Source organism: Phyllostomus hastatus, unplaced genomic scaffold (assembly GCF_019186645.2).
Source record: "Phyllostomus hastatus isolate PE091 unplaced genomic scaffold, TTU_PhHast_1.1 phas_contig_65, whole genome shotgun sequence".
NCBI classification, from domain to species: domain Eukaryota; kingdom Metazoa; phylum Chordata; class Mammalia; order Chiroptera; family Phyllostomidae; genus Phyllostomus; species Phyllostomus hastatus.
The window spans coordinates 8143761-8155015 of record NW_025333932.1 but is presented as its reverse complement, the minus strand read 5'-3'; the positions used below and the strand labels follow the sequence as shown (position 1 = coordinate 8155015).

At 37.1% G+C, this 11255-nt stretch overlaps 1 long non-coding RNA gene across 1 annotated transcript; it reads right to left on the bottom strand.

Annotated features, from left to right (window-relative positions):
- Positions 1-5600: 5600 nt before the first annotated feature.
- Positions 5601-11037, bottom strand: LOC123825830. Its single transcript, XR_006786961.1, has 2 exons — positions 10900-11037; positions 5601-6146 (listed from the first exon to the last, which is right to left on the bottom strand). It is a non-coding gene; the product is annotated as an uncharacterized LOC123825830 (long non-coding RNA).
- Between the last annotated feature and the right edge of the window lie 218 nt (positions 11038-11255).

Below are 11255 nucleotides of genomic sequence, written 5' to 3'. Positions count from 1 at the left end.
ATCACAATAATTACAATATAGCTGGGAAGCACCTGATGAACGAAGAACCTAGTCCATACAAATGACATTATATAGAGCATCCCTCAGGAAATAAAACCTAAGTTTACTCTGAAGGACAGAATAGACAAGGGCACTCTGGGCAGAAAGGAAACCATGTGAAGATGTATGGAAGCCTAAAGGTCTGAATGATTTGGGGTTTAGGATGCCAGGTGGGGTGTCTAAGTGACTGAATAGCAGGGCAAGATGGTGGTGCTAAATCATGGAAAACTTTATCTCATATCCCGAGAGTATGTGGTCACTAACCTTAGGAAGGAAACAAGAAACCATTGAAAAACAGTGTCTCATAGTCAATTTTTTCAAAAATGCTTTTTAAAGAGATAGTGCAAGTTGAGAAGAGAGAAAAAGAACACCTAAACACAGTAGGAACGGCAGACAGAGAATAGTTAGTATCAAGCAAATGGTATCAAATAGGATTTAGTGATTAATTTCATAATTCCTAGGTTTCCAGCTTGGGCTGTAAAATGTACTATTAAAGTATATCTTCTGAAAAGACATAGGATGAGAAGAATAAGGTACAAAACAAGTATGTGTTTGTACATGTTGAGTTTGAGATATCTTTCAGCAACTCAGGTACAGACATACCATACATGGCTTGTTGTTAACGGGGCTGGAATTTAGGGTCATGGTGGACTAGGCTGGAAATATAAAATGTGGGTAATAAACACAAACTGGTGGTTGAAACCATCTGAGTGGCTGAGGTGACTCAGGATGGAAGTGCAACATAGGGATGTCACAATAGACAAACAGAGGAAGAGTCCAGAGCACAAGAAGTAAATAATTCAGTTCTGTTAGACAAGAATCAGGAGGATGATGTCAGTAGAAACATAGGAGAGAAAACATGCCCCCAAAAGAGTAAGAGTCCAATGCTCCTGAGATGTCAGTCAACTGGGTAGTGAAATATATCCAAAGCGTTTTTACAAAACTGCATCACCCTGAGTGGCCAGCAAGAGAGAACTGGTGGAAAAAAATATGGGACATTTGTATAGAATGTAGTTATTTCAAAAGTCACAAAAGGTCTCTCTGTCCTTGTATGGGGGAAACTATTTACCTACTGGGAGAAGGAGAAAAGGCTACAAGAGGAAAGAAGTAGTTATCCCACACAGCACTTCTGCAGCAGGCTTGTCTTTGTAGTTAGATTTTAAAAATACCGTGGAAACAATGAACCTATCATGTATTAAATCGGCAAAGTAACCATAAATAGAAAATATTGATTTTAAATGACTTTAGAATACAGCACTTTGATGTTATATACATGCTTAGCGAGAGACATTCAGGTAACAGAAGGAACTATACATATGGTTTAAAATTCTATTAGAAGTTATATTATTTCATATAATTGTATCAATATTTTGCAGCTACTTTATATCTATTGTTTAAAAGTAAGCAATTAAGTTAATCATCTCAGGAGTCAGTAAACATTATCAGTAAAAAAGAAAAGTGATGACATTCTAAATTTTAAAAATTAACTGAATATACCTGAACTGTTAAAATGTAATTAGAAAGATCAACACAAACATAATTTTTCCAGCTATGACCACTAAAATGGCCTAGAAGCAAAGAGTACTTCTAGTGCCCAGGTTGTGGTCACTAATACAATAATCTATTAAAAGAAACCAGAACTCCAATGTAATGGATGTTTTGGGGACAATTCTGGAAATTTGAATATCTGGTTAATAGGTAATAATTTATTAAAATATAAAGGTAGAGATAGAGGCCTGAAAACAAAGCATGTTGCAGAACAATGTATAGTGTTCCACTTCTGGGACTATACCCTAAGAATCCTGAAACAGCAGTTCAAAAGACCCTATGCACCTCAATGTTCATAGCAGCATTATTTACAATAGTCAAGTACTAGAAACAGCGTAAATGCCCATCAGTAAATGAGTGGATTAAAAAACTGTGGTACATTTACACGATGGAATACCATGCAGCAAAAAGAAAGAATAAGGTCTTACTTACCCTTTGTGACAGCATGGATGGAACTGGAGAGCACTGTGCTAAGTGAAATAAGCCAGGAGGTGAAAGAGAAATACCCTATGATCTCACCTATAAGGAATCGAATCAACAAAACAAACAAGTGAGCAAAATGGAACCAGAGACATAGAAATAAAGAACAATCTGACAGTGACCAGAAGGGAAGGGAGAGGGGGGATAAAGGAGGAAAAAAAAACAGTCAAGGAACTTGTATAAAGGACCCATGGACAAGAACAATGGTGGGGGTAGGATTGACTGTGGGAGGGGTAGGCAGGGCAGGAAAGAGCAATGGGGGAAAAACGAAGGCAACTGTAACTGAACAACAATAAAAAACTATATATATATATATATATATATACATATACATATTCACAGCATGTTAAGCATCACAAGTACAATGGTTAGATGGAGTTTTTAAGTTTTTATATTTTGTCTCAATTTATTACATGTTTATACTTAACATGATCTGCTTTTATTTTGAAAAGGAAATTTAAAAAGTAGCACTGTCAACTAGTTCACTGATGACCTAGGACATGGTGGACAGAAGCCAGGGTGCCTGGGGTGAAGAATGGCTAGGCGTGGACACCGTAAGTATGGACTACTCAGAATGAGTCAGGCACATGAGAAAGCAAGGACAAAGGAGAGTAATTAAAAGCAGAAACCCTAGTCTCCAGGCAAGCATTCTCTGCCATAGAGCTTTGGCACTGGCTTTCTTTTCTCTCTCCAGAAGATGCTTTCTTAACAGGCATCCATGTAACTCACTCAGTCACCTCATCTGAGTCTTTGTTCAGATGTTACCTTCCTGCTAAAGCCTATTCATAATCACAACCCTTTCTCACCTTAACACTTCCCTCCACATATACAAATCCCCTACTCTGACCTTATTTTTTCCATAGACCTTAATAAATTTCTAATGTTTTATGTAACTTTTTAATCGTTTATTGCCTATTGCCTCCACTGGAATGTAAACTCGCTTTAACATAAATTACTTGTTTTGTACACTGGTATGTTCCAGACACCTAGAACAGTGGATGGGCACTTAGTGTTACTTGATAACTATAAACAGAATTAAAAGAAGGGTTATTTAGGGTTGGGAAAGACTTGAACACATTTATGTGCCAACCTTGACTATTAAGAACAGGAAGAAACACAAACCCAATTAATGAACTTCAGGATGAGAGAAGTAATCTTTATGAGATTTCCTTTGTATCTTCTTAGAGTGTATAGAGTAAGAACAAAAATGCTGTTCAGAATGTTTTACAGGCCAATGAAAGAGTGAGCTGATTACCATGTGTGTCCTTGCTATTTGACCTTTACTTTTAGTAATACAAAAGTCATTGCTGGAACAAACAGCTACATAAAATTTTATTGGTGCTTTTTCAGGAGGGGGAAAAACTCATTGCCTTGGCAACAGGACGTTTTAGAAACACACAATAAGTTGGTACTTAGTATCACTGAAAAACAAAGATCCAGTTAATTTCATTTATTGATATGGCATACTGAACTAGCTGCACTTACACTACAGAAAAAGAATCAGTAGGAACTTTCAAAGAGGTCCACTTGAAAAGAAGTTTTGCTTTTCACTGCCTGGCTTATTTCACTTAGTATAATGCTCTCCAGTTCCATCCATGCTGTCACAAAGGGTAGGAGCTCTTTTTTCTTTCTATTGCATAGAATGCCATTGTGTAAATGTACCATAGTTTTTTGATGCATTCATTTACTGATGGGCACTTGGGTTGCTTTCAACACTTGGCTACTGTAAATTGTGCTGCTACAAACTCACCTATAAGTGCAACCTATCAACAAAACAAACAAGCAAGCGAAATAATATCAGAGACATTGAAATTAAGAATATATTGACAGTAACCAGAGGGGAGGTGGGAGGGGATAATGAGAGAAAAGGGGAAAGGGTTTTCAGGAACATGTACAAAAAACAGTTGGACAAAACCAAAGTGGGGTAGGATCAAGCCTGGGTGGGGAGTGGGGATGGCTGGGGTTGGAGGGGAATGGTAGGGCTAAAATGGAGACAACTGCACTTGGACAACAATTAAAAAAAGTTTTGCCATGAGGTTTATTTATTTCCTTAATGTTCAGTTTAATATTCAATAAAAATTTAGCTGGAAATAAAAAGGAAGGAATTGTATTAAGTCAAATTCAAGTCAACAAAATAAATTTTTATTAAGGTCATCAAAGGACTTAGAAAAAAGTAAAGTCATAAAGAAGATAGTAATCTCAATCAAGATTAACAGCAACTATAGTAGTAATATAGAAATGGAAAAGTATGAATTTGACCTATTCCAGATCTAGCACTTTTTTAGATTCAACCTCCTGAGATTTCTTTGGGGCTTCAATCTTTATCACTTTTTGATAGCGATTGTTTTAGCTCCTGAAAGTCCTCAATTCTGCTGTTTTGTTTCTATTGTTTTTGGATTTTACTTTAAAGTCACTTATTTAAATCTGGCTATTAAACAAAAGTGCCTGAAAACACCTCTAGTCTCAGAGGATCATTCTCAAATGATCAGTGTACAAGTACACACAATTTTCATTTTTGTCTTGGTTTTTTGGGTTAGGTCTTATTGTATGTTTCATGTAAATACATACATATATAGAGAGAGACACTTATATATGTCTATATATACTGCAAGCTTAAAAATAAACTCAGCTTAATACATAGGAACATATTTGTATTTGGTAAGGAGCAATCATTTCATATTTTTCTTTAAAAAGTTATAAAATGGATTGTTTGGATATTAAAATCAAAGGAGCTTAACTTTTAAAATCTGAATAAAAGCTCAGAGGTCACAGAGAATATAAATGACACAGAATCTTACTTTGAAAGGAAAGAAATAACAAGAAATAGAAAACATTACATTTTACTGGTAGAAACAATGTTTTACCTAAGATCAGAGATTTTTTCAACTGGTGTGCCACAAGAACTTTTAAAACATGCAGTACATATTTAGTCAAGGGCACTGACCTCCTTCCCCTCACACTGTCAAATAAAAAAAATGATAACAGCCAATACAACAATAGCCATCTGGGGTGAGTGAATTAAAATTATACCTATTTTTTATCAGATCGGCAAGAAAAATATTTTTTGGTGTGCTGCAGAGTTTTAATAATCAGTTTATATGTGCCATGAAATAAAAATCACTGCCTAGGACAGGTTAGAAAACAGTTTTTATCAGAAAAAAAAAGTAAACCCAATGAATAAGACATACTTAGAAAGCTTGTTAGTTAAACATTAGGGAAAATTGCCAACATAGTAAAAGAAACAAGGAAATCAAAGCCTTTAGGAGACATTTCATAGGGCATGTCACTGAGAAAAAAATATATCTCACTTTGTTCCTTTGGTTGAAGAAAGTATTGATACACCAAAGTTGATGTCTCACTGTTTTAATCTCTTGAAAAATTCCATTTTTGTGCTCTTCTCATTGAGGTATTTGTCACTGCCAACTAACACATTAACAATTTAGGTGAGCATGTTAATGGTAGTTTCAGGATTATAGGATGTCAATGAACTAACACATGATTGATACCCTAGGATCTTAGGAAAATACGAAATCTTTTCAGGTTACTGTTTATTGACTTCATTACTGTGACAATACATGCAATAATTCCGTGTCATGTACAAATTAATGGAAGTTCTGAGAATTCACTCATAGTCCAAGGTAATGACAATATGTAGGACAAACTTGGCTTGCCTGAAGGAAAGATAGATTGAATTAATTATCTAATACAATAATAATAAAAGACTTTAATAGGTTACATAGTCCTTCATATAAGAAAAGGTCTAAATCTATTAAGTATGAGAATTTTGATACCCTTACCAAAAGCTTAGGCAAATTCAGGTCAGTCAGTGATTGCTGTTATAACATTGATGTTGTCACGGGTTCACCCCGAGAACTGGTTCTCTGTGAAAACAAGTCAAAACCTGTGCATCTGATTTCCTCCTTTTCCACAAGACACACTTGGGTTGAATCTGTATCTTGAATGGGATTCTGTTGACTTCAGAGAATCCCAGGTTGAATAAGACACTGACAAGACTTCATAAGAACAACATAGCATCTTCATATAGTAACTGGATGATGTTAAGGGAATCTCTCCAGGAACTTTAAGGCAAAAAAGACAATATTTTTTTTCATTTTCTTCAAATAACTTGCATGAAGAAAACTGTCATAGGCATAATCATCCCTAATTAGTCATCTATACAGGCAGTGGTTAAAAGCATAATCTCTCCAGAATTCAGTATATGAAAGATACCTCTGATTGCCCACAACACATCCATTAATGTACAAAAATACTGGATAATGCAAACTACATAAGCTATACTTGCTTCCTCTGAAGGCAATTTAGGAAATATTTTTCTCTTCAACTAGCCAATACTCAATCCAGAAGTAGACATGAGAGTATTAAAGGGAACATTTAAATAAAGAACATAAAATTAGGCACTAGATTTATAGTTGGTTCCTATTACACAGAACTAGAGAATTTAAGGACTGAAATGTGGAGGAGAGAGACATGAAGGAAGCATAAGAAAAAAAAACTAATCTTTGGTTTCTTGGTTCTATCATTTTCTACTTCTTCAGAAGAATGCAATTTTACCAATTAACATATAAATATGCTCTAGTACCTCTCCTACATGAAAATGAAAACCTCCATTATGCTGGGCATGCCTTTCAGACCATTACCCAAGTCCTTTTACTTTTGCCAGATATCTTTAAAAAGTTGTCTCTCACTTTATTTGTATCTTTGCTTACACCCTACAAACTGGAATATTGCTTCTAGCTCTGTTGTTCTTCTCAAACTGTTGTCATGAGGAATATAGACAATCTCTCCTATGCCAAAGTCACTGGACCCACTTTTCAGACTTCACTTATTCAATCTCTCTGTGGCATTTGGAAACACTGACTACCTAATCTAACTTGAAATTCTATCCTCCTTCGCTTTCTGAGACACTGGATTCTGACTTTCCCACTTTGCTGCCCACTGTTTGTTACTTTGTTAGTGGGCACCCTTTTTTTCCATCTACCTTTAGTGTTCAACACTCAAGGTTCCTCCCAGCCTTAGTTTTCTGTCGCTTCCTTCTTAGTTGTAGGTTGGGTAATTTCATTCATTTCTATAACTCAAGCAATAACCAATATGCTGCCATACACATTTCTAGTAGGAGTCTTGATAACTTTTAAAGATTTTATTTATTTATTTTTAGAGAGAGGAGAAGGGGAGGAGAAAGAAAGAGGGAAAAACATTAATGTGTGGTTGCCTCTCCCATGCCCCCAACTGGGACCTGGCCTGCAACCCAGGCATGTGCCCTGACTGGGAATTGAATTGGTGACCCTTTGGTTTGTAGGCCAGTACTCAATACACTCAGCCATACCACCCAGGGCAAGGGTTCTTGATATTTTGACATGGTCTTGATTCAAACTTCGAAAGAAACCTTTTTATTTTCATTCTCATAATGCTCAAAACTGGCAGTCTCATCGTATCCCTGGGCTTCATCCTGCTAAATCATGTATTTTTTTATTGTTGAACTATAGTCAACTAATGAGAAACAAATAGTTTATATAATACTTAAATGGCAAGGTTTTTAAAAAACAAGAGAATTCCCAAATCCCTTTGGGAAACTAAAAAAATCTGAAAAAAAATAGCCCAAGCTCAGTTAAATATGAGGAACAAACATCTACCAATCAAGAATGTAATTACAAATTTCTAAGTTAAATATTAGCAACTTGAATGTAGCATTATGGTAAATTTGTGGTTTATTTAGAAATGGAACAAGAAAAAATATAACTATGTAAATAGATGATCAATAATCATCTAATAAAATTTAAAATTCATTCTCATGTTCAGGCCTAAAAAACAAAGAGACCTGATTTAATTTATAGCTTCTCCATTGTAGCTGTTTTCCCACTGGACAGGTAATTGAAACTTTTTTGGACCCCAGTTTCATTAATCTTTAAAATGGGTCTGCCTACATTGCCTTAAATCCTTGGTTTGAAATATCAATACATCTTGTCCTTTCTTTTATATAATATTCTTTTACTTTTGAAATTACTCATTTAACTTCTGATCTCCCCACAGACTTGCATTGCTATCCACAATGTCTAGCTTAATATGTGTGTGTATACAAGCAGTTACAGATTTTGTGAGACCCAGTTACAAAGTGAAAATGAGAGTGCTTTGGGTAAAAAAAAAATTAAGAATCACAAGACAGTGACAGTAGAGCATTAAACCAAGCATGGAGCCCTTGTAGGAACTAACACAGGCCCCTAGGCAATGACACAGAACACATGCCCATTAAAAATGTGAACTCGTGTGTGTGTGTCCAAAATATGTTGAATACTATGCCTGGAAAATTAAGCCATAAGAAGTTCAGAAAATATCCAGACAGAGCAACAGCTAGCATTCAGATCTCAGACTATCAAAAGTAGTTATAGTTAGGTAAAAACAGTTTTGGTACTTAATTAAGAAAATATTTTCAGGTTACCAATAATTGACTATTTTGATTGAAGGCACTAGACCTCATGCAACTCAGGATGGGTGTGGCCTATGAATGTAGCCCAACACAAAATCATTAATTTACTTAAAATGTTATAAGATTTTTTGAAACAAAATGTTTTGTAAAACATTATGAGATATGTCCCAATGTATTTAACATGTGACCCAAGACAACACTTCTTCCAGTGTGGCCCAGAGATACCAAAAGGTTGGACACCCCTGCTAGAACATTAAAAAAGACACTGATTAACCTTTAACAAGTCTCTCTTTTAAGTTGACTTTTATATCATCTTATTTCATTTTTTTCTATTACATTTTATTAGTAATCCTGAGAATGTTGTCTTCTTTCCTAGTATTTACTGGTTATAGTTTATAAACTTCATGTATTGTTTCCATGTTAACTGTTTTGCACAATTCACTGGGGCAATGAGTAAACATAATAGTAATAACTCCATTTTTCTAATCATAAAACATCAGCACACAAAAATTCACATACATTTTGTCCTTGCCCATCTGTCTTGTAAAAAATAATGTTCAGTTTATCAAAATATCAACCATTAATTTAAGACTTAATTTAGAATTTTTTTCCTGGTAGAAAAATAATAAAAATGTGGTGAGAATGTGCCCACTCTCATACAACAAAAATTCCAAATCCTATCTTCTGAAGAGTGATTCTTCACATTTGGGGTCAGAAGGAGGAATTTACATCTCTCCTGGAGCTCTGAATACTTTCTCCTCATGCTTTCCCAACATTCACTTATGCATATGCCCTTATTGTGCCAGGTTTTGTGGCGATTGCATGAAAAAGGAAGACGGATTTCCTCTTAAGGAAGTTATTGATAGATGCTCTTTTATCTGTCCCTGATAAGTGAAAAAAAGGGGGGTGGGTGGGCAATTTCTATACCTCAGTGTCACTGTCAGGGATAACAAATAACCAACCTAAGTGTGTTTAGGTACTGGATTCCCTTTTAAAAGTCACTGCAGCTTCCAGTGTGTCTATGCTCATCTCTTCTCTAGGTTCCAGTCACATGGAAGTGCTCTGCTGTGCTCACCCATTTCCTCTCCTGCTGTCATTTTCATACTCCTCTCCATCTTCCCAGTTTCCCTCTGCATTCACATCCTTTTCCTCAGGCATGTTCCCATTCTTGCCTTCTCTCTCTGCTGTTGTCTCACGCTGTCCCTAAGGAGTCCTGTCTGACTGCCTGAGTCTAGATACTATCTAGAAGGCAACTTGGCTACGACAGGAGAAAAACAGGACAGTGTGGCTGGAGCCACAGAGGGTCAGAGGAGCAGCAGAGCCCAGGTCACCCAGGGCCTTAGGCTTGGGGTAATTGGAAGTAGCCAGGCTCTTGTGAGGAGAAAGGGTCACCAGCAAGAGTGAAAGCTGGCCATTCTGGACTGCAGGGTGGGTGTCTATGGTTGGCCCATAGACAATTCTCAGAGCAGACAGAGTGAATTTGGATGTTTTAGAGGTAGAGCTGATGGGGCTTGACTGGATTGGATGTGGGACATGGGACTAACAGACAAATAGAGGATCCAAGTTTCAGGCTTGAGCAATCCTGTCTCACTCTCTTTTTCATTGGTATTCTCTCTCCCTCCCCTCTTTCTCTGTTCCTTCACACCAGAAGAGAATCAGGAATGCTCCTATCCCCAGGTGAACTCCTGATGGCGTCTCAGTTCAGAAATCACAACCTCCAGAAACCTTTCCTGAGGTCCTCACACTTGGGCAAAGATGTATCCGCATGATGCATGAATGACCCTGTCCCCTTCCTGGCATCAGTTTCTACATGATTCATGAGGACTTCTAACACAGAGTTCCACACATAGACTCTGGAGCCAGAATGGAGCAGGTTTGTGTACAATCTCCCTCACCAACTCCCTAGATGAACTCTGTTAAATTAGTTAAGGAAGTCTTGGTTCTCACATCTGTGAAGCACAGATAAGAAAATTGTCTACCTCACAGAAAATGTTGCATGAGACCACATGTGCAAAATGCTTACTTCGCATAATACTCGCGCAGAGCAAACGATAGATACATAATAGCCACTATTATTATCACCGTTATTACTTTACACTACCCACCTTCATTTAAGCAAAGCTTCAGCAGACTAACAGAAACCAAACTAAAAACTAAAACAGGATATACCTAAATAATTCAGGCCTGGAAAAAAATTTAACTACTCAGCAACACACAGTCAAAACTAAAAGTATGATTTCTTAGCCAATTCAGACAAATGTGAGAGTCAGTTATTTAACTATGATAGACTCCATTTCCTTCATCTAATTTGGGCTTTGATTTCCACGTCCAAAGACTTTCACTTACCAGCGTAGGTGGACCCACAGAATTATTTTTCCCTAAGGTCTCACCTGAGCAGGTGCATCTACAAAGAGCAGAAAGAGACTGATGAGAGGTGTTGGAGAGGCCGAGGGCGTGGCTTTCTCACTCCTTCCTACTTTCTTTTTTTAGAAGACCATTTGGCATCGGCCATCACACCTGTGGCCAGAGCTGCTACGCCCCTTCCCTGGCGTCCGCTCGCAGTAGTCCAGCTTTCGTCCTATATTTTGTCGCTTCCGTGACACAGTGGCAACCGATGCTTGCCTATTCCAGGGACCTAGCTCTCCCAAGGCGGCTAGAGGTCACCTGGAAAGTGTCTTGCCTCGAATCGCTCTAATTCAGAACGTTCCCTCGATCTTCCTGCGGAGTCCTCCTCTAGTCCTGGTCC